Here is a 25,141-nt window from a genome sequence, read left to right as displayed (position 1 = left end):
GTGCCAAAAGAAACTGAGTTGTGGGAAGTCCAACACGCACCTAGTTACAACTGCTTTGCGTAGGAACATGATCGCACATCACAAACGCCTATGGGATCAACACATGAGTACAAGCAGCACACAAACTCAAAGACGCCATCCTCCTCCTGGTCCAGCATCTTCAGCCACATCAACCACTGCTGTCCTCCTTGCCCCCTCTCAACCATCCGCCACTCCGTCTCTCGCCTTGAGCAGTTCCCGCTCATCTGCCCACAGTCAGGTGTCTGTCAAGGACATGTTTGAGCGTAAGAAGCCAATGTCAGAAAGTCACCCCCTTGCCCAGCGTCTGACAGCTGGCTTGTCTTAACTATTAGCCCGCCAGCTTTTACCATACAAGCTGGTGGAGTCTGAGGCGTTCAAAAAATTTGTGGCTATTGGGACACCGCAGTGGAAGGTACCCGTACGAAATTTCTTTTCACAAAAGGCAATCCCCAACCTGTACTCGATTGTGAAAAAGGAAGTAATGGCATGTCTGGCACACAGTGTTGGGGCAAGGGTCCATCTGACTACTGATACCTGGTCTGCAAAGCATGGTCAGGGCAGGTATATCACCTACACTGCGCATTGGGTAAACCTGCTGACTGCTGCCAAGCATGGAATGCGTGGCTCTGCAGAGGAGTTGGTGACACCACCACGACTTGCAGGCAGGCCTGCTGCCCCCTCCTCTACTCCTCCTACTCCATCCTCTACCATAACCTCCTTGGCGGAGTCCTCTTCTGCGTCTTGCTCCACATCAACGGCATCCCCCCCAGCTCCCCAGGTACTATTCCACATCCCGGATACGGCAGTGTCACACCGTCTTGGGTTTGACTTGCTTGAAAGCAGAGAGTCACACCGGACAAGCACTCCTGTCCGCCCTGAACGCACAGGTGGAAAAGTGGCTGACCCCGCAGCAACCGGATATCGGCAAAGTGGTTTGTGACAACGGAACAAATGTGTTGGCGGCATTGACGTTTGGCAAGTTGACACATGTGCCGTGCATGGCACATGTGTGTAATCTGATCGTACAACGCTTTGTGCATAAGTACACAGGCTTACATCCTGTCCTGAAGCAGGCCAGGAAGGTGTGTGGCCATTTCAGGCGTTCCTACACGGCCATGGCGCACTTTGCAGATATCCAGCGTCGAAACAACATGCCAGTTTGGCGCTTGATTTGCGACAGCCCGACACGTTGGAATTCAACACTCCTAATGTTCGACCACCTGCTCCAACAAGAAAAAGCCATTAATTAATATTTGTATGACCGGGGTGCTAGGACAGCCTCTGGGGAGCTGGAAATTTATTTTTTTGCCACGTTAATGGACGCTCATGCGCAATATCTGTAGGCTCATGCGTCCTTTTGAAGAGGTGACAAACCTAGTCAGTCGCACCGAAGGCACCATCAGCGACATCATACCATTTGTTTTCTTCCTGGAGCGTGCCCTGCGAAGAGTGCTGGATCAGGCCGTAGATGAGCGTGAAGAGGAAGAGTTGTGGTCACCATCACCACCAGAAACAGCCTTATCAGCATTGCTTGCTGGACCTGCGGCAACGCTGGAAGAGGATTGTGAGGAAGAGGAGTCAGAGGAGGAATGTGGCTTTGAGGAGGAGGAGGAAGACCAACCACAACAGGCATCCCAGGGTGCTCGTTGTCACCTATCTGGTACCCGCGGTGTTGTACGTGGCTGGGGGGAAGAACATACCTTCATTGAGATCACTGAGGAGGAGGAACGGGAAATGAGTAGCTCGGCATCCAACCTTGTGCAAATGGGGTCTTTTATCCTGTCGTGCCTGTTGAGGGACCCTCATATAAAAAAGCTGAAGGAGAACGACCTGTACTGGGTGTCCACGCTACTAGACCCCCCGTATAAGCAGAAAGTGGCTGAAATGTTAGCAAATTACAACAAGTTGGAAAGGATGCAGCATTTGCAAAATAAATTAAAATGTATGCTTTACACAGCGTGTAAGGGTGATGTCACAGCACAAAGGGAATCTAACAGGGGAAGAGGTGAAGGTAATCCTCCTTCTCCCACGACCACGCCGGCAAGGACAGGACGCTTTAAAGACGTGTTGTTGATGGAGGACATGCGGAGCTTTATGCATCGCCACAGCCTTTCGGGATCCATCCTCAGAGAACGACTCGACCGACAGGTAGCAGACTACCTCGCCTTAACTGCAGATATCGACACTCTGAAGAGCGATGAACCTCTTGACTACTGGGTGTGCAGGCTTGACCTGTGGCCTGAGCTATCCCAATTCGCTATAGAACTTCTGGGCCTGCCCCGCTTCAAGTGTCCTGTCAGAAAGGACCTTCAGTGCAGCAGGCGGTATTGTCACTGAGAAGAGAAGTCGCTGTAACGGACCGTTTCAGCAGACAAGGGGTTAAAATCCGTTTAGGCGATAATACCCTTGTCACAGACAGGCACAGCTACTGTAAAATCACAAATTGGATATAAGTGAATGCACCAAACTCCCGAACTGCATATAAGGGAATAAGGTAGCACTCCAAACTCCCGAACTGGAACCTCACGAATGGCTGCTAGCAGACGAACAGGAAAAGCTCCCAAGCGGCTTACACTCCTGGCAGTCAGTCCCTATCAGCATACAGTGAATGCCCCCAAGAACGAGACGAGGCTCCTTGTTGAGGGTCAAGCAGTGGTCTGTTTATTGAGGGCTACCTGCCCCTGTATTTATGCAGGTCTCCCACCTGGTGGACACTCCCCTATGGGACCAGATGGAAGACTGTAACAACGGACAGACATTTAGAATTTCAGGACAAACAGAAGTAAAACATCCCCACAATGCATCCTGGCTTCCTCCCCTCTGCCCTGGAGAAGTAATTCAATTATCTCCCAGGACAAAGGCAAAACTCCATTACACACGTGGGGACACAAAGACAGACTATCACTTTAAAATACATAAAGACACATTTTATACATAAAACACAGACATGTAACATATCCCCAGATAGCTCAGGTCTGAGTGCACATTATTATGTGAATGGCACTCAGACCACACGAATACGGTTTAATTGCCATGGAGCCAGAGTCTTTAATTACACGAATTGGCTCCATGGCATAGCTATCTGGGTTAACATTCACATAAAATAAACTGCCGAATTTACATGCATTCGGTTAAATATATACGAATTAGAACCAGGGGCTGGAGGTTCAGCGCTGCCTGCACGTAAAAGTGCCCGGGTTTGGTGCATGAAAGCCGTGCAGAAAAGCGCTGGCTGCCCGGGGAGCTCCAGAACACTAACGCTAAGTGTAACTGCGGCCACCCAGTAACAATAAATTAAGCTGCGGTTAACCGCAGCTTCAGGGAGGTAAATGGAAGGCACACTCCAGCTTCTGGGTGGCCAATTAACGGCGCCGGCCGGCTTCCCACCACTCTGGGGAGTCTGAAAAACGGCTGTTTGTTCAGTAGATAGCATCTACCGAACGGCTGTGCAGAAAGGGAAAAATAAATCTTTCTGCACAGTAAAATTAACCCTTTAGCTGCCGGTCCATAATCCAAAGGCAGCAGGCGGGCAACCAGGCTCCTCCAATGCAATGTGGCGAGATTGCTCTCGTCACAGTCGCCTAGGTCAAAAAAGTCTAGATTACCTCACCTTTATTAAGATGAATGAGGGATGGATCCCAAAGGGACTGACAGTGGGAGATACATTCAACTAAAAAAGGCCTGATGAGATGAGCTGCCTTGGGCTAAAAATGGTGGCCCTATGTAGGAGGAACAGTTCCTATTCTGCTCTGTGTCAGTGTGTATCAGGGTCCCTGCGGACAGGTGTCAATCCATATCTGCCAAGTGACCCTATGTAGGGGGAACAGTCCCTATTCTGCTCTGTGTCAGTGTGTATCAGGGTCCCTGAGGACAGGTGTCAATCCATATCTGCCAAGTGACCCTATGTAGGAGGAACAGTCCCTATTCTGCTCTGTGTCAGTGTGTATCAGGGTCCCTGAGGACAGGTGTCAATCCATATCTGCCAAGTGACCCTATGTAGGGGGAACAGTCCCTATTCTGCTCTGTGTCAGTGTGTATCAGGGTCCCTGAGGACAGGTGTCAATCCATATCTGCCAAGTGACCCTATGTAGGAGGAACAGTCCCTATTCTGCTCTGTGTTAGTGTGTATCAGGGTCCCTGAGGACAGGTGTCAATCCATATCTGCCAAGTGACCTTATGTAGGGGGAACAGTCCCTATTCTGCTCTGTGTCAGTGTGTATCAGGGTCCCTGAGGACAGGTGTCAATCCATATCTGCCAAGTGACACTATGTAGGGGGAACAATCCCTATTCTGCTCTGTGTCAGTGTGTATCACATTTTCTGTTACATATAAGAAACGTTTGGTAAGAGAATTATGTTTACATAAGAAAAAATAGTCAATGAGACTGTCCAAAAAGCAAGGAAACAGTAGCTCAATTTGTGATTTGAGGTTCAAAACATGCATCTTGTTCAATAAATCACAAAAGCAATATGAAATATCATATTATAAGAGATCACATAGTTATATCAATTTGTATCATTTAGGTAGGCATCAAGTAACTGTGGACGGGACCATTTCTGTCTGCTACCTGAAAGTACAGGGTAAACCCGACTATGGAGCTTTATTATTTATTTTAATTGCACAAGTGGGAGTGGGGATGGCTTCTATAGCAAGGGTAGAGACAATATGGCATTAGTAATACAGGTTTGTATTCCTAATGCTATAGTGTTCCTTTAACCTTTATTTACCACATTATGTTATAGTTGAGCATGCAGTATAAGAAAAACATAAGTAATAATGTAAAAATTTTAAAAGTTGCTTCAGATTTTTTTTTTTTAAGAATTACTATTACATTTTAAAGCACACAAATATTTGTTTGTGAGTTGTATTTAATTATTCTTCATCATCCACCAGCTCTTTAACCTGTTATAAAAACAAAATCATCTAGAGAACGTTTGAAGAATTCATATTTCTAGAAGAGTTACATATCATTAGGAATAATTGCTATGGATAGGCAACTGTAATTACAGGTTACAGAAATTATAAAAAAAAAAGCATAATTACAGTAAGAAGTGCTTTATTTTATTGCATAATTATATTTCTGTATTCCACTGAATGTGTTATATAGCTATTTTAATGTAATTTCCTTTACAAAAGCAGGCAAATTAATTTTCCTTGCAGAACAGCAACATTTCATGCAGTATACTCATGAAAATGGGACTGCTTTGTTTTCCTTTACAAGTCAATGTTTATCAGTGCAATTTACCTAATTTCCTCAGTTACAAACCTCTAAACATGTAGGTCCATTTTACTAAATGACTGTCACTCAGATAAACAAACAGTGTCAGTTTTCATACTAAAATCTCTTAATGTGTGTTACTCATAATTTCTTGCTGACAAGACGTTTGATCTGTCATATATATATATATATATATATATATATATATATACACACATATATATATACACACATATATATATATATATATATATATATATATATATAAAATGTTGATAAAATGCTAAACGCTACATTTTAATGGCTCTTGCTATTTCTCTAAAATCTTAACATGTCTGAGCTATGTGCAAAAATAATAACTCTAAATAACTTTAAAAAGGTTGTCCTCATACTAAGTTGATCAACCCTCGATCATCCCTCTGTCAGTGTCAGGACAAATCGCACATCCAGCATCATCCTCTCGCCATCAGCATATTTGACACAGGATGTATGGTGCTTGCGTCTTACATTGATCCCGTATGTTTGATGCCTTGCTTCCTTTTAATGCCAGATGGTTTATTCTGTCTAATTTTAATGTGGCTAGCTGCATACTTATTGCCATTATTTGCCATAGTCCCCAACATCAGCTTCCCATAAAGTTGGGTAAAAGGATGTGAATGCTGGTGAGTGGGGTAAAGAAGGCATGCAGTGACACAAATTGCATGCCAGGCTGCTTACCAGTAACCTAAACTGGGTTACTATGGGCTTCATGCCCTGACCTCAGCTGTCCTGATAAACTTGCTCTCTGTAATTCTTACCTGGCCTGTATTTTTTTATAGTCAGTTTACAACTTGAGGTGTCTTTTTTTTTCTCATGTTAAGCCCAGTAAGAATTATTTCAATCCCTTGACTACATCTTAAGTTAGGTATCCTGCTACTTACATGGGTACCCTGACAGGGAGCAAATAAATACATTTTAAAAACTGAAAGTCTCCTTTAAGGAGATACCTCCAATTAGAACAAGAAAGTATATCTTTGACAAGCTTAAGGAAAGAAAATCTTCTAATTTGGAAAGCGTTTCCAATCCTCATTTAAGTTGTACCCAATCAGTTAATCAGAAAATAGACAAGAAGGTCAGTCAATAGGGTCATTTGGTCAAAGGATAGAAACAGTGATAATGATCCATCTCCTAAATCTCCTTTTTAGAGAGTGGCTGGTACTAAAAGTAAATATATATATATATATATATATATATATATATATTTGTGTTAAGGGCTCATGATAGTACAGAAGATACAAACACTGATAAGTGTAGGATGGTATTAAAAGAGCAAGTCAGTTGTGGTGTGCCGGAACCGACGATGAGGTAGGCCTGTAAATAAAGAGGGCCCACCAAGAAGAAATGTAAAGAGAAAAGGAGTTAATAATGAGGAGTGGGTGGGAGGGTGATGCAGCGCTGACCTCGAACGATATGGAGCCAGGTAAGGGGTGTCCCTTAAGTAGGGAAGAGGTGTGTCATACGCCCCTCCCACAATTACAGGCCAAAAGGCCTTAATACTTGTGTTAAGGGCTCATGATAGTACAGAAGATACAAACACTGATAAGTGTAGGATGGTATTAAAAGAGCAAGTCGGTTGTGGTGTGCCGGAACCGACGATGAGGTAGGCCTGTAAATAAAGAGGGCAAAAGTAGAAAATCAAATTTATTACATACCAGCAATATACATACTTTAACCAGACATGTCTTGAAAGGCATTTCTTACTTCTTGTACCGGGTTAGGCATGTATCTAGAGTAAGCCGATGATTTCCAGCGCCCTAGTGACTTGATAACATGAACTGGAATGTTTGCACTGGATGCTGTGGAGGCCGCTCCTATGCGGAAGGAGTGGCCCGAATAGTTAGCTGATTTGAGGCCCAGCTGTGTAAGTAAAGACCTGACGTGTGTCATAAAGGTGGTGGTAGTGAGTACCGAACCTTGTAGACTGAAAGTGGTTGAGATGGTGGTTCGTTGTTATGCTGGGTATATGAGTCCAGTAGTTTGACGGGGCTCCACCTGTTGTGAGTAGGATAGTACTTAACCTCTACTGAAAGTGCATGTTGACTGGTTTTGGAGTGAGGCAAAGTCAAGATATAATAGTCCATGTGTTTTGTTAAGTGTGAATGAAGTAGGATGTGAGTGGACTGTGTTGTGCTGATGGCGGTAAATTCTCTTGGTCTCAAGAAACCATAAACAAGGCTACGTATATGGCAGGTTTAACGATGAGGTTTGTGTTGTTGGCAAAGGGTTTAAATCTAGTGAATTGTATAAGTCTTTAAAAATATGGAAATCTATGGGTAGCCTCTGGGCCATACGTGGGGTTTTGGATCTCTGAATACCCCTAAGGATGTTCTTAATTGGTAGGAGGACACTTGATTTGTCTGGTTGTAAAGTTAGCATGTGATGTTGGATGCCTGTCAGATATGGTTTGATTGTGTTGTATGATAGTTTGAGTTTGAGGTGGCAAAAAGAAGCAAAGCCCAACCAGGATGTCACGATGAAAGGTTGTAAGATGTTGTGTTCAGAAAGGAATCTTTAAATCAAATGAAAGCTCTATCGTAAGTTTCCCGGGTATTAGTAGACAGTGCTAATTGGGACAATGTTCTGCTATGTTGCATAATAGCATCTAGTCCATTACTAGATGGTGGAATAGTGGGGTGTTCGTGGCTGTGAGTGCGGCTGACGGGAGTATTTGACGAAAAGCCTGGAAATTAAAGCGAGACAAATTGTCAGCAGCAGTGTTACATACACCTGGAACATGAATACAAAACAAGAGAAAATTATGACATGCAGCCAGCCAAGTGAGTTTCCTCAAGAATCTCATAATAGTCAGTGATTTGGATCGGCCTTGTTTATAATGTGACAAGTTACTTGGTTGTCTGAGTAGCAACGTACAGACGAACCTGCCCATAAATGCACCCATGCCACGGCAACCGTCACGATGGGATATATTTCAAACAGAGCTGAGGTAGTGGAAAAACCCTCCAGGTCCTGAACTTCTGAAGGCCAGCTGCCCCAAAGCCATTCGTTCCTGAAAAATTGCTGCAAAACCTGTGGTAGACGCCGCGTCTGACCAAATGGTAGGTGAGGAGTCAGACAATTTTGGAAGGAACATGCTTTTACCATTCAAGGTGGTTACAAATTTTCTCCACATAATTACGCCTGCCGTGGCTTGGGTATCCAGGGGTGACCTGTGTCCATCATGTCTAAAAGTGGGAAACATGTAAAGGAGTTGTGAGATGAAAGCCCGGCCTTGAGGTATGATGCGAATGGCAAAATTAGTGACCCAAGCAGAGACTGTAATTCTTGCGGTTGCAAGTACCGAGTTGTATGTAGAGATTATGTTGATCAGAATGTTTTCTACCTTGGGCGTGGCAGGCTAACTTGCATGGTGGCTTCAGTCTTGGTGGAGGAGACTGGGACACCCACCTGTTCGAATAGACTGATGGTTTCTTTTAGGCTACTGGGAGGGGAAATATTCTCCTAGACCAGTAAGAAATCATCCAGATAATGTATAACTGTAGGGCATCTGGCTATATTTAATAAAACCAGCATAGGGTTTCGGCGAATACGTCGAAAATGGCCGGACTACTTTGGAACCTAAATGTTAAACGTGAGCAAAATAGTAGTTCCCTGCCCACTTGATACCATGCAGGTGACACAGTGTAGGGTGGATAGGCAGTAACTTGAAAGCATTGTGATATCAGTCTTACTGAGCCATGCTCCGGCGCCCCTGCCTGCATGATAGCCGTAATGGCGTGATCTATGGTGGAATATTGCAGTGAAAATTCCTCTACTAGGAGTGGCAGAGGTGTGAGGTGTTGATAGATCAATGATAAGTCTCTGTTTGTGAGAAGATTTCCCCGTGACAATACCGATGGGGTTTGTCCGCTATGTGGTGAACGGAGGGGACTGGAAGGGCCCCCATAGGAAGTCCTCTGCCACTTCCTGGCTATGAGTGTCTCCACCGCTGTAGGGTTTGTTGTGCGGATTGTAAATTAGGACATTCCAGGATTCCGGAAGGCATGTGTGAATCCTTCTGATAGACCCGAGATAATGAATTCCACCAAATGTCTAGATGGATGATGTGGCAGTAATGTCGTAAGTACAGAAATGTTTATTGATGTTAAGTATAGTTTTGGGATACATTTTATTTGGACACAGATTTAGCATGTGCCCTGAACAGATGGCTGGAGAAAGTGATTGCAACTCAACCAGTGCTGGAGGGGTCGCAGCGGCCGACCCAGCCATGGTAAGGGGTGTAGTGACCGATTCCCCAGGGGTGATACTGGCAGGCTAACTAGGCCTGAAAGGCGAAAAATTAATCTTGTTTTGTGACAGGTGAGGCCCTGCTAGTTGCCAAGTGGCTATGAGAGGCTCTGTCTATGAGTTGGCGCGAGGGGTTATTGAGGCCACCCGTCGTAGTGGCAGGAATCGTAGGCCTCTCGGTGATAGTAAAAGAAAACAGGGGGAGGGAGTGACAAGTGAGGCCCTCTCTATAATATTGCGAGGCGGCTAACTCACGTGTGGCCCGATGGCGTTTGCCTCTGAAACGTTGAGGCGGGGTGTTGGCCTCGCGGACCACTAAACGATAGGCAGAAATGCCAAGAAGGGAGGTACCTATTTAGGCCTATACCCCTAACTTGCCAGTACTCTATGGCCTAGAAGAATAAAACGTATGTGAACTACAACGTGAGCAGGCTTACGTACCTGGTAGTATGTATGAAGTTTTGAGATTCGACAGGTATGAAAACCTGGATAAACCTAAAAAGGGATAAAGTGAGAATGGATCATGTGAGACCTGTGTAATCTGTATAGACTGGGATTAGGGCTTCTAGCAGTATGTGTGGGAGGTGTAAAATCTATGAGTATGATAGTGACATGACTGCCCATGCTTGGTGACAAGCGTTACGCTGAGTCCGATACCTGGCAGCAGGGGATTGGCCGTGTAATGTGTATATATGGAAGGTGATCAGATGATATGCATGTCACTAAACTGATCTGGGAATGCAAGGGACTTTTTAATGTGAAGTGACAATATGCAGAATCATAAATGTTGCTGTAAAGTGACGTATGAATGTATGAACCAGAACGTGTGATTCAAAAACCGAAAGTCTTGTGAGACGTATATGCCGTGTTCTTGAATACTCGTGTTACGTCGTCTGAGTGTGTCAAGAAAAGGCCTGAGTTTGTAAATGCCATGTGAAATTATGTGAAATGACAATCTATGCAGAAAATGTTGTAACGTGACGTATGAGTGGTTGAACCAATGCGTGTGATTCAACCCGAAACCCTCTGTGGAAGGTAGGACCGTGTTCTTATATACTCGTGGTATATCGTATGAGCATGATAAGAAATTGCCTGAATAGTTAGTGCCATGTAATCGTAATGTACATGGTTGTAATAACATCATCTCTCCATTATACTCTTTGAAAATAGGACCGTGTCCTTGAACTCGTGGTATGTCGTACGAGCATGACAGAAAAAGGAGCCGTAATGTAGGCTAACCATAACAGTAATATACATGTAATATCTGCATTGTAAAATAAAATAACTATTATTATTAAAACCATATATATATATATAATAAACAAACTGAAACAAAATAGACAACCTAAGATCGTGTAAAATAAGTATTTGAAAGTTTAACCGATTACTGTGCAGGAAACGTATGATTGGTTGGATCAGTACGTGTGATTCAACCCGAGTATGCATGAAAAGGAATTAAATCCTTGTGTCATGGTTAACAACAAAGAAATGAGGCCTGTAACGTAGACTGATTTAATTGTAATGAAATGGATAATTATATTAAAAAAAAAACTCCAGTAAGCGTGGGAGTCCAATGTCTATACAGAAATGTTAGCTGGTTTCATACCCTTGATGTAATAAGTGATACCTTAAAAATAGCATGAAAATGGTCTGTCTATTTAACCAAGCAACTTTTTAACCAAATGTAAATACATGAAATGATGAAATGTAACTCACGAAAAAGATCTATGTGAATACATAGCAGAATAACCGAATCTTAGTATGAAGGGAAACAGAAGTTAGCATGAATAGCTTAACCGTATGCATTTTAATGCGAACAGCAATCGTGCATAGAATATACTATGAATAAGTGCCGACCAGAAAACACAAACCGAAATGACAATCGTTTAAATGAAGCAAGGTTGGTTTGTACATGAAATGCAATAAAGTCTGAGAAGCCTGTAGTACACCGAATGACCGGTAGGGGTCAGTGTGTAGGCGAAAATGCAGTGGTTTGTTGGCTTGTACATGAAATGCGATAATGTCTAAGAAGCCTGTAGTACACCCAAAGACTGGTAGGGGGTTTAAACGAATGATATGCATGAACATGCAATGGTTTTAGAACAGACTTAGACAAAATGCAGCCGTAAAGTGAGGACCTGACCCGTGCATGGTGCCGTGGGACTGATGCCTGGCATAATGGGTAGGTTGACTTACAGTTTGTGAGTCACTTGGACACCATCCACGGCGATGGATTGAAGAAAAAAGTTGGTAGGCCGGAAAAGCCTGTGGCTGGATTCCTGACACAGCTCTGCTTAAAAAACCTCATGGAGTAATCAGGTAAAATGGCGTCTGGATGACCCGGAAGTGGAAATGATGCAGCGCTGACCTCGAACGATATGGAGCCAGGTAAGGGGTGTCCCTTAAGTAGGGAAGAGGTGTGTCATACGCCCCTCCCACAATTACAGGCCAAAAGGCCTTAATACATATATATATATACATTATTTTTTTATCAATAAATGCACCAAGCAGATTTAACCAACTAGTATGCCTCACCAGATGTATTTATAATATTGGTTAATAAAATTTGTTACAGAAAGGCTTTAAGTTTTCCCAAGTTAACCCATTAAATCATATCCAAATCTGTATAGATTTACACAAATGTATGAAGAAATTAACTTTAAAAAAAAATTCTTAAAAAGGACTATGGAAAATCCAGATGAAAGCAGATAAAAAAAAGTAATATTTTCATCCTTTTATTTATGATAAAGGAAGTGACATGGAATTCTCTTTTTTAATATGGTCAATAGTGATGTCGCGAACATAAAATTTTCGGTTCGCGAATGGCGAACGCGAATTTCCGCAAATGTTCGCGAACGGGCGAACCGGGCGAACTGCCATAGACTTCAATGGGCAGGCGATTTTAAAACCTACCGGGACTCTTTCTGGCCACAATAGTGATGGAAAAGTTGTTTCAAGGGGACTAAAACCTGGACTGTGGCATGCCGGAGGGGGATCCATGGCAAAACTCCCATGGAAAATTACATAGTTGATGCAGAGTCTGGTTTTAATCCATAAAGGGCATAAATCACCTAACATTCCTAAATTGTTTGGAATAACCTGCTTTAAAACATCAGGTATGATGTTGTATTGATCAAGTAGTGTAAGGGTTACGCCCGCTTCACAGTGACAGACCAAACTCCCCGTTTAACACACCGCAAACAACCACAAACAGTCCATTTGCACAACCGCAAACTCCCCATTTGCACAAGGTTGGATACCAAGCTAGCCATGTCCTTGTCCTCACTGATGTCATCGAAGGTCTCTTCCTCCACCCAGCCACGTACAACACCAAGGGTCCCCGAAAGGTGACAACAAGCCCCCTGGGATGCCTGCTGTGTTGGGTCTTCCACCTCCTCAAAGCCACCTTCCTCCTCTGACTCCTCTTCTTCAGACTCCTCTATCTGCATTGCCTCTCTCTGCGTTATTATAAGGTGTGTTAAGTAGTACTATTCCTATCAGTTTAATCCCTGTTACGTCCCCTATCAGGGGATGTGTATATAAGGCATCGATTTTAGGAAGCGGGAGATGGAAAAAGATGCTTGGTCGGTCTTCCTACTTCAAATTTGGGGCACTGCACGTGCAATCTAATGTGACACCAGATAGGAGTGGTGTGTTAAGTAGTACTATTCCTATCAGTTTAATCCCTGTTACGTCCCCTATCAGGGGACGTGTATATAAGGCATCGATTTTAGGAAGCGGGAGATGGAAAAAGATGCTTGGTTGGTCCTCCTACTTTAAATTTGGGGCACTGCGCGTGCAATCTAATGTGCCACCAGATAGGAGTGGTGTGTTAAGTAGTCCCCCTCATCAGGCCTTTTTTAGTCAAATGTATCGCCCACTGTCAGTCCATACGGGGTCCATCCCTCATTCATCTTAATAAAGGTGAGCTAATCTAGACTTTTTTGACCTAGGCGACTTCTCTTCTCAGTGACAATACCTCCTGCTGCACTGAAGGTCCTTTCTGACAGGACACTTGAAGCGGGGCAGGCCAGGTCGAGTCGTTCTCTGAGGGTGGACCCCGAAGGGCTGTGGCGATGCGTAGGACTTAAAAAGCTCTGCATGTCCTCCATCAACAACACGTCTATAAAGCGTCCTGTCCTTGCCGGCGTGGTCGTGGGAGGAGCCTCTTCCCATGTTAGATTCCCGTTGTGCTGTGACATCACCCTTATACGCTGTGTAAAGCATACTTTTTAATTGATTTTGGAATTGCTGCATCCTTTCTGACTTGCCGTATTTCGGTAACATTTCAGGCACTTTCTGCTTATACCGGGGGTCTAGTAGCATGGACACCAAGTACAGGTCGTTCTCCTTCAGCCATTTTATACGAGGGTCCCTCAACAGGCACGACAGCATGAAAGACCCCATTTGCACAAGGTTGGATGCCGAGCTACTTATGTCCTGTTCCTCATCCTCAGTGATCTCTCTGAAGGTATGTTCTTCCCCCCCAACCACGTACAACACCACGGGTACCAGATAGGTAACAACGAGCACCCTGGGATGCCTGTTGTGGTTGGTCTTCCTCCTCCTCAAAGCCACATTCCTCCTCTGACTCCTCTTCCTCACAATCCTCTTCCAGCATTGCTGCAGGTCCAGCAAGCGATGCTGATAAGTCTGTTTCTGTTGGTGATGGTGACCACAACTCTTCCTCTTCACGCTCATCTACGGCCTGATCCAGCACTCTTTGTAGAGCATGCTCCAGGAAGAAAACAAATGGTATGATGTCACTGATGGTGCCTTCGGTGCGACTGACTAGGTTTGTCACCTCCTCAAAAGGACGCATGAGCCTACAGGCATTGCGCATGAGCGTCCAGTAACGTGGCAAAAAAATTCACAGCTCCGCAGAGGCTGTCCTAGCACCCCGGTCATACAAATACTCGTTAACGGCTTTTTCTTGTTGGAGCAGGCGGTCGAACATTAGGAGTGTTGAATTCCAACGTGTCGGGCTGTCGCAAATCAAGCTCCTCTCTGGCATGTTGTTTCGCCGCTGGATATCGGAAAAGTGCGCCATGGCCGTGTAGGAATGCCTGAAATGGCCACACACCTTCCTGGCCTGATTCAGGACGTCCTGTAAGCCTGGGTACTTATTCACAAAGCGTTGTACGATCAGATGTGCCCAAATGCAATGCCGCCAACAAATTTCTTCCATTGTCACAAACCACTTTGCCGATCTCCAGTTGGTGTGGAGTCAGCCACTGATCCACCTGTGTGTTCAGGGCGGAGAGGAGTGCTGGTCCTCTCTGTGACTCGCTGTGACTCTCTGCTTTCAGGCAACTAAACCCCAAGACGGCGTGACACTGCCGTATCCGGGATGTGGAACAGTACCTGGGGAGCTGGGGGGGTGCCGTTGATGTGGAGCAAGATGCAGCAGCAGAAGAGGACTCAGCCGAGGAGGTTATGGAAGAGGATGGAGTAGGAGGAGTAGAGGAGGTGGCAGCAGGACTGCCTGCAAGTCGTGGCGGTGTCACCAACTCCTCTGCAGAGCCACGCATTCCATGCTTGTTAGCCGTCAGCAGGTTTGCCCAATGCGCAGTGTAGGTGATATACCTGCCCTGACCATGCTTTGCAGACCATGTATCAGTGGTTAGATAGACCCTTGCCCCAACACTTTGTGCCAGACATGCCATTACTTCCTTTTGCACAATCGAGTACAGGTTGGGGATTGCCTTTTGTGAAAAGAAATTTCGTACGGGTACCTTCCACTGCGGTGTCCCAATAGCCACACATTTTTTGAACGCCTCAGACTCCACCAGCTTGTATGGTAAAAGCTGGCGGGCTAATAGTTCAGACAAGCCAGCTGTCACACGCTGGGCAAGGAGGTGACCTTGTGAAATTGGCTTCTTACGCTCAAACATGTCCTTGACAGACACCTGACTGTGGGCAGATGAGCAGGAACTGCTCAAGGCGAGAGACGGAGGGGCGGATGGTTGAGAGGGGGCAAGGAGGACAGCAGTGGTTAACGTGGCTGAAGATGCTGGACCAGGAGGAGGATGGCGGCTTTGAGTTTGTGTGCTGCTTGTACTCATGTGTTGATCCGATAGGTGTTTGTGATGTGCGATCATGTGCCTTCGCAAAGCAGTTGTACCTAGGTGGGTGTTGGACTTCCCATGACTCAGTTTCTTTTGGCACAGGTTGCAAATGGTATCGCTGTTGTCAGAGGCAGACACACAAAAAAAATGCCACACTGCTGAGCTCTGCAATGACAGCATTCTGGTGGTGGCAACAGCATGCGTTGATTGGCGTGCTGTCTGGCTGACCCCGGGTGCCGATGCATGCTGTCTGACTGTGCCACTAACTCCTTGTGACGACCTCCCCCTGCTTCAAACTCATCTCCTCCTCCTCCTCTCTGTCTCCCAATCTGAACTTTCCCCCTGTTCTTCTTCTCTTCTAGCGGGCACCCACGTGACATCCACGGACGCATCGTCATTATCAACCGCTTCACTTGTATCTGACAACTCAGCAAAGGAAGCAGCAGTGGGTACAACATCATCATCATCTCACCGTACGTGTGTAATGCTGCCTGACTGAGACATATCCCTGTTATCTACATCCTCTGGCAATAATGGTTGCGCATCACTCATTTCTTCCAACTGATGTGTAAATAACTCCTCTGACATACCAAGTGTAGCGGCTGTGGTGCTAGTGTTGGTGGTGGTGGCAGGCGAGTGAGTGGTAACTTGAGAGGTGCCCGAAGCTAAGCTGGAGGAGGATGGTGCGTCGAGGTTCCGAGCGGAAGCTGTAGAAGATTGGGTGTCGTTTGTTAGCCAGTCAACTATGTCCTCAGAACTTTTCAAGTTCAGGGTACGTGGCCTCTGAACACTGGGCATTATCCTAGGGCCAAAGGGAATCACAGAACCACGACCATGACGGCCCCTGCGGGGTGTCCTGCCTCTGCCTGTCATTTTTTTTTCGATTAGTGGTACTATGCGTGCAAGCTACTGTGACAACAGATATGAGTGGTGGCACTGGGCAAGTGGGAACAGTATACGCTGTTAGCCTGACACACACGCTGCAGACAACTAACTGCTATTCAATCTATTACAGTCAAAGATTTTTTTTTATTTTTTTAAATGTACACTACTGTTACACCAGATATGAGTTGCACTGGTGTCACACTGTGCCCTGGCAGGCCCTGAAACGCACACTAGTGAAGGAAACTGACTGCTATTATATTACAGTCAAAAAAGTTTAGTTTTTTTTTTAATTCAAGCTATTGGGACACCAGTGGTGAGTGCTGGCACTGGGCAGGCCCTGAAATGCACACTAGTGAAGGAAACTGACTGCTATTATATTACAGTCAAAAAAGTTTTGTTTTTGTTAAATGCAAGCTATTGGGACACCAGTGAGTGAGTGGTGGCACTGGGCAAGTGGGCACAGTATACACTGTGAGCCTGACACACACGCTGGCAGACAACTAACTGCTATTCAATCTATTACAGTCGAATTTATTTATTTTTTTAAATGTACACTACTGTTACACCAGATATGAGTTGCACTGGTGTCACACTGTGCCCTGGCAGGCCCTGAAACGCACACTAGTGAAGGAAACTGACTGCTATTATATTACAGTCCAAAAAGTGTTTTTTTTTGTTAAATGCACGCTATTGTGACACCAGTGAGTGCGTGGTGGCACTGGGCAGGCCCTGAAACGCACACTAATGAAGGAAACTGACTGCTATTATACTACATTAAAAAAATATTTTTTTTATTTAAATGCAATCTATTGTGACACCAGTGAGTGAGTGGTGGCACTGGGCAAGTGGGCACAGTATATGCTGTGAGCCTGACACACAGGCTGACTGGCAGGCAGGCAGGCAACTGCAATTACATTACACAGAAAAAAAAAAGCAGACTGATGTTCTAGCCCTAAAAAGGGCTTTTTGGGGGTGCTGTCCTTACAGCAGAGATCAGATGAGTCCTTCAGGACTGTAGTGGACACTGAATACACTAGCCTAGCTATCAATTTCCCTATCAAATCAGCAGCAGCTACACTGTCCCTACTCTCACTAAAAATGCAGCTTCACAATGAATGTAAAATGGATGCTGTCCAGGAGGTGGGAGGGTCTGGGAGGGATGGTCTGCTGCTGAATGGCTGGAATGTGTCTGCTGACTGTGAGGTACCATCCAGGGTCAAAGTTTACTCAATGATGACGAATAGGGGGCGGACCGAACAGCGCATGTGTTCGCCGTCCGAGGCGAACGCGAACAAGCAATGTTCGCCAGGAACTATTCGCCAGCGAACAGTTCGGGACATCACTAATGGTCAATAATGGAGTTTATAGACTCCCTGAGATGTGTAAATTTAATATAACTAAAGAAGAGAATTATGCTATTAAAACTATTGCCAAAAACATTCTTAATGTGGAGATTATGCTTGACATTTAAATGCCATGAGCATCTCTCTGATGATACTTTGTTTGTTTAATATGTTTTGTGTCATTTAGTATTGATAACTGAGCATTAAAATAACTTATTTTATCTTTACATCACTAGTATGGACTCACATACATGACTCTGTTTAGTTTTGGTGAAGAGAGGAGAGTTCCATGATGTTGTAGGTGGAGATTGGTGATATTGGTGAGTCTATAAGTCATAATGGACCTATAGACTCATACATGTGGCTCTGTTTAACCTTGGTAAAGGAAGGAGAGTTCCATGACATTGTACACAGATATTTGTGGCGCTGCACGTTATAATGGATTTATGTAATAAAAAAATGAGTTTTCATGAGAATTAAGTTGTACAGTCTGAAGAAAGATAACATTTATCATTGAGGAAGTCCACACATGGATGAAACGTGTAGGACTTAATTTTATGTTATCATTTGCTTTATTAGTTTCTATATGGACTAAAAAGTGTATCTAGTCACCAATCTATTCTGCAGTGTAGTATACCTGAGTGGTGTACTTAAGAGGGTTGAAATTGAGTATGTGCAAGAAACGTGATAAATTGCTTTCTTTTATATGTCTGCAAAGCTGGATTTCTTATTAAACAGAGGAGGCACCTGTCTTCAGGTGCCTGTCCTGTAGGGAGCACCTATTTTCAGCACTTCTAATGTGCCTTTATGAAACTCATATGGACTGACGGGGAGATATATGAATCAGAACACTTGTCCATAGTTCTCTGTAGTTTAACGAGCATCCTATACTTGATAGAAGAACTTATACAACAGTTATCTATGGTGTAAATCTCCTCCGGGGTCTGTGTATAAGGCTGAATAGGAAGTGAAAGGGATCACTTCTCATATGCCCACTAACATACTCTCACACAGGAAATGTTTTGCAGGAGGAGTAGGGACACCATTAAGTAATGTACACAGTATATCATAGGACAGCACTGACAAATGAACAATATATAACAGCTAGTGTTGCTTACCAATTAATCATAGGAGCCTGACTGGACTATAGAAGACATAGAACGGTTAGTACTTTGCAACTAATCCTTCAAACATCATAAGTCCCTACAATTCGTTTTCCTTATCCCTAAATTTAACCTCCCAAAAACTTAAAACAAACTTTTCTTTATTCCCACAATTAAGCACTCAAGACTAAACGTGGAAAAAAAATTTACATTAATCCTAGATTTAACTACTCTTAAAAACTAAACACCCCATTTACCCCAATACAAATTTGTATCCAACTCTAACCCTGAATAACTCTAAACATGCCTTATACCTCAACTGTCTCATCTCAAGCTTTAAATCCTTTTAACATTATGCACATATGTAATCAAACTCTGATATTAACGCCTTTTGTATCTTAAACCTCCCTTTGCCCAAACATTACCTTTTAACCCTGCATGCATTTAGAAAGCTGCATACAAACGCAATACATTGCAAGCAGAAATAAACACAAGATTCATACGCTTGAGTGAATATTAGCTCTGGAGTGGCTGTGCTAGAGGAAGCTGCTCTCTCTAACGGCTAGGGAAATGGCTCCTCAAGTTACTGATGGGCTTCAGAATGGAGTAAATTCTGAGCATGTTGTAGTGGTAGGGGATTCAATTATTAAAGGGGTAGACAGGGCAATCTGCTGCTTTGCTTGCATCAACTGGACAGTTTGCTGTCTTTAGGGTGCTTGGGTCAGTCATGTTGCGTGGAGGGATTATTGGGAGGGGCTGAGAATGAGTTTGGGGAATTAGGCAGCAAACATAAGAAGAGGACTTGCAAGGTGGTATTTAACCCCTTAAGGACCAAATTTCTGGAATAAAAAGGAATCATGACGTGTCACACACGTCATGTGTCCTTAAGGGGTTAAACTAGGAGTAAAGGGGAAGGGTCAAAGAAGGGTAAATATGGTAGATAGTATAGACCAGAGAGGGAATTCAGCTGAATTCAAGGAGTGTTGAGATTGGTGATGTGGTAAGATTAGCAGAGAGAGCAAGAAGATATTAATTACATGTTGTTCAAATAAAGTTCAAGAAACAAATTGTAACATTTAATGTCTGCTTGCTAATGCAAAAAGTTTTTATAGGAAAATTATTGAGCTTGAGATATTGATATACAAGGAACACTGTGACACTACTGAGACTTGGTGGAATGAAACACTTGATTGGGCTATTCATTTAAATGATATACATTATTTAGAAAATATAGAAAAATAGGAAATGGTGAGGGGTATGCCTTTATATTAAGCCTGTACAGTATAGTAGTACAGTTAAGGTAAACAGGTTTTTTTAACGTGACAAATGATAATTTAATGTCTCAATTAGTTGATTAGAAAATATGCTGGTCTGGATCTTGTCATAACTAATACTGTTGGCTGCACTCACCTAAACATGCATGAATATGGTGCTGCTGGGAGCCAGTTTATACAATAAAAAAGAAAATCCAGCGCAATCCCTTATCCACTAAACAGCAACTTCGGTGCTGACAGATTTTGTTAGTATTTTAAAAACACCTAATCTGGGCAAAAAATAATGGGGGTTTAGTTACATTATATGATCATACATTGCATAAACCTGTCATAACGTCAATGTACCCCATCTTTGGCAGGTCCTACTCTAACAGCTTAATGTCTACTTACCTGGGGAAAGAATTCCATCTGGAGTTCTCTGCAATACAAGAATATATGTATATGTATATATATATATATATATATATATAGATATTTATACATCCTTGTAGCACATTTGGGAGTCTAGACAACTTCTTGGTTTTGCACCCCTCCCTGTCACAGGTGCCTCATCCTATTTAGCCTTGTACTGCAGAGAGCCCCAGATGGTTTTTTTTCCGCCAGTAAGTAGCTCATGAAGCAGACATTAGGCTGTCAGAGTAGGACCTGCCAAAGATGGGGTACATTGTATGCAATGTATGATCATATAATATAACTAAACCCCCATTATTTTATGCCTAGATTAGGTGTTTTTAAAAACTAACAAAATCTTTGCCGAGGCAGATCTACCTCTTTTAATTGATCGGCTGCTGCTCGCAATCTTTCCGCAAGGGAATCGTGCAAAGATCACCCCAGAAAGGGTTTTCAGAATCCCTAAGCCACCGACAGCACCGGCTAAAGCCACACGGGATGTTATTCTGAGCCTCCGCAGCAGTGGGCACAGGACGGCGATTCTGTCCGCTTTTCGAACCAAATCCCCCTTCCGATTTGAGAATATGGACATATCGCTCTACCCGGATCTCTCAAACAGCACTCTAGCCTGGCGAAGAACGATGAGGCCACTTACCACGTTACTGCGTGCCCACAAGGTAGAGTACCGCTGGCGACCCCACAGGACACTATCTGTTACACGAGGAACGGAATATCACACTATACAGGACGCCAAAGACACCCCGGCGTTCCTCCAGCTCCTGGACTTACCGCAAGAGTTGATGACCTCGGCAAACCCAGCTACAACGGACAGTCGCAGCTCTCCCAACCACACCCATGTATGGGACCCGGACAAGAGTGTCCCATTCGTCCCCCTGAGTTCCACGCCGGAGACATACGCTGCGATCACGACTTAGAGACTCAGGCAAAGCCACTAGTTTGGATGTTTATGTTATGTTATGCATTTCATGTTTTTCTTTTCTGGAACTTATTCCGTGCAGGCGGCTGCCTCATGGGGACAACAACGACAGTAAGAGTACCAGGGACAACCATACAAGTTAGGTCCCAGGAGACAGTGGTTAATGCACAAGCAGGGCACACCGGGGCATACCTGAATCAGGCTTACAGCGTGAGACCCTGACCACCGCGAACAGCCTGTCATTTTTGCTTTTAGCTATACTTACCGTGATGCCTACTGGTATAACTTTACGTTATTATTGTATTTTAATCTCTATATATGCACCTCTCGTATGCTCAGTGAATTGTACATGTAGGCTCCTAGTGAATTCACACAGCCATATATAGTTAGCCTTGAGTACAGCCTCCACTGTTTGCTCGTTTAACATAGTTGTCTCCCTGCAAATTGTTCGTCTTACTGATGAGTATCCAGATTGTTGTCTAACTTACAGAACTCATGAATGTTTCTGCGCAGCAGAGACTATTCGTTCCATGTAGCAGCAGTGCAGCAAACCATACAATATACTTACCGCAGGCGGTTAACCACAGACCACATAGCGGTTATTTACCCAATGCAATTGTACCCTCATGCATATAAGCACTGTATTTAACAATGTGTGGACTCTACTGACTGCTCTCAAATGTTATACCTAATGACCCAATCGAGTTTCTCTAAGCGTCCCACCCTAGATTGTATGCAGGGCATCTTTCTGCTTAGAGAGTATAGCACATGACTACACTTCATAGGCTGCTTCTAGCATTGATAACTGCCGTTTGGAGCTCCTTACTACAGCTTTTTGGTTTAACTTTTATATGTATTCTATTTAGTTACTGCTAACTCAACTGCATAGGCTTCGTTAGGCTGTCTACATTTTTGCATAGTCATGGACATATCCATGTCAGAGAAGCGCCGCCAGCCATAATACTTAATGCATGCCTCGTTACCCGTAGTAACGTTTTTTGCTGTCATACTGCATTTAAGTTTAAAGGTGTTCAAACCTAGACTTCCAATGAACATGCGCATCGGTATAGCCCATAGGCCATCACTGACCGGCTGACAGTTAGACGACAAGTCAGGGCTGGGGCTACCTGCTCCAACACCTATGTCACGACGTAATTGGGCTAGAGTAATGTTAAAATTCTGTTTTAAACATGTTTGTTCAACCGTATTTAAAACCAAACGTGAACCTACTCTCGTTAACCAACACAAAAAATGAAAAATGAGGCATTGTTCAGCAGGAAATGTAATTAACGCTGTATTAACCCTTATCTGTATATCACTATTGCATTTCCCCTCTTTTTATTCTGTACCCTATTGCACATGCCTTAATAAAAGAAAGATTGACAAAAAAAACTAACAAAATCTGTCAGCAGCGAAGTTGCTGTTTAGTGGATAAGGGAGTGTGCTGGATTTTCTTTTTTTTTATAACTAATACTGTTGACTTATTTTCAAACATCCAGGTTAGGAAGCACTTGAAAAAATAATGACCATAATATGGTATCATTTAAGATTAACAAAAAAAAAATCTAAATTATATGGGCTATACCATTAATTTTAATAAGCTTACACTTAATGGGATAATGGTATCTTTACAACTAATTGACTGTCAGGAAATGTTCTGGAAAAAGCATGGGGGATAAAAGGAAGGTGTTTAAACAACTTCTACAAAAGTACATTTCTCAATATATACCATTGGGAAACAAATATAAATGAAGCAAATTAAAACCAATGTGACTTAGTACAAGGGTCAGTCAAATGATAAAACATAAGATAAAAACATTTCAATCAGAGTGGTTGATTGCATCCTATAACAAATATAAGCATGCCAATGGGACTTGCAAAAGAGTGATTAGATGGGCTACTTCACACAGGACAAGTTTGTCCGCACTCATGGGGAATCCCCCAAAAATACATCAGGAAGAAATGATAGAAAAAAAATGCACATTTATTGAAGTAAAAAATGGAAATACATGTGTCAGAATACTAGAACAGCAGTCCTCATGTATGCTGTATTGGTCCAAGCATGTGTAAATGAAAAAAAGGTTATGAGTGAACAAAGTATAAAAAGTAAAAAACCAGAGCATAGGACCACCAGCAGCTGCTGTACATGGGTGGGGGGGACTTAGATGGGCTAAATGTGAAAATGAAAAAACAAGTTTTTTAAGTACATTAAAACCAAAAATGTTAAGAGTGAAAGTGTTGGTCCATTTGAAAGGGGATCCCTAACACACACACACACACACACTGCTCCCCTCCCCCCACTCACGCACTGCACCTTTTACACACACATTGCACCCTTCACTTACATTGCAACCCTTACACACACACAGTACCCCTCTCACACACACACTGCACCACTCACACACACACTGCACCCCTTGCACACACTGTACCACTACAAACATCAGCTGGCTGTTTGTAATAACAGCATTTTATGGCTTAGTTTTAGTAACTGCCTTGGAACAAGGCCTTGGAGTTTAAAAAACAAAAAACTAAAAAAATGATCTCACACGTATCCAACAAATCTGAGTACACACTATTTAGGAAACAAACTGACTTTTAAATCAGTCAAGTTTCCCGTGCTAAACTTTATCCATGAAAACAATGTGACTGCAATTTCATAACTGCACATTTCTCATGCAAATAAAGTGAATTTCCTACATAAAACGGGGATTGCCACCCAGGGACTTTTACCAATAGAAAAAAAAAAAAAAAACATGCAAAAGTTGAGTACATCCATTGCAATGCTTCAAACACTAATCACTAAATTATAGCTTTACTTAGATAAACATAAAATATGAAATAAGTCATTTATTCAACACAGTCAGCTACTGGATGATTCTAAACAATTTTAGAGACAGAGAAGAAACCTAAACGTTCCAAGTTCATATTCCAATCCACATTTCTACAGATTTCTGGAACAATGGGCTGCTGCTGGTTCAACCAATGCATGTAAATGAATCTATCCATGGACGGTTATTTGAGCTTTCAGATGTCAACAGTTTAATCTTGGTTTAATCTTGGTTCATAGAGAAGAATGTGTTTGCCAGAGAGAGAGATTCACTCTGTGTTATCACCAAGGAAAAAATGGTGATGGAAATATATCCAATGTAGAAAGTACATTCATGTCTAGTCTCAAATAAAAAAAAATAAAAAAACATACTGGAATGCACCTGCTTTAAACTGACAAGCAGAATTTACACAGTATATCACGTATATACACACATACTCACTTTATATGCATGTCTGTTGAGAAATTATAAACAATATTTTAATAAGTTATGAGAAATGTTCTCATCACACTCCTAAAATGTATAGATTATTTTTAACAGAAATGTATCACAGCTTAAAATAAAGAACTTACCTCTTGTCAGAACACATAAACAAATTATGCAGGTATTTCACTGTATGTAGAGTTGGCACATATGCTTCATCTCACTTAATACATTCTCAGAGTCTGCATAGATGAACTTGTTGAAAGCAAATGCTGCTAAATGGTGGCCAAAGACAGCTTACTCATTCGCAATGCAACATTAATGAATTCTTCTAGTGTGTCAGTGTCCCTTTTATACTAAAGCA

The 25,141-nt window shown here is 43.2% G+C and overlaps 1 protein-coding gene across 2 annotated transcripts in view; it reads right to left on the bottom strand.

Annotated features, from left to right (window-relative positions):
* The window catches only part of ITPRID1 (ITPR interacting domain containing 1), a 189,093-nt gene that overhangs the window by 146,792 nt on the left and 17,160 nt on the right, over positions 1-25,141 (bottom strand). Inside the window, exon 1 of one of the 2 annotated variants that reach the window (XM_063452061.1) lies at positions 24,927-25,078. The exons of the other annotated variant lie outside the window; for it this stretch is intronic. The gene's annotated coding sequence lies outside the window, so the exon portion shown is untranslated. Of the gene's footprint in view, positions 1-24,926; positions 25,079-25,141 lie in introns of those variants that run through there. 2 annotated transcript variants of the gene reach the window in all.

Source organism: Pelobates fuscus, chromosome 4 (assembly GCF_036172605.1).
Source record: "Pelobates fuscus isolate aPelFus1 chromosome 4, aPelFus1.pri, whole genome shotgun sequence".
In the NCBI taxonomy this organism is placed as follows: Eukaryota; Metazoa; Chordata; class Amphibia; order Anura; family Pelobatidae; genus Pelobates; species Pelobates fuscus.
This window is presented reverse-complemented; position numbering and strand designations above follow the sequence as displayed.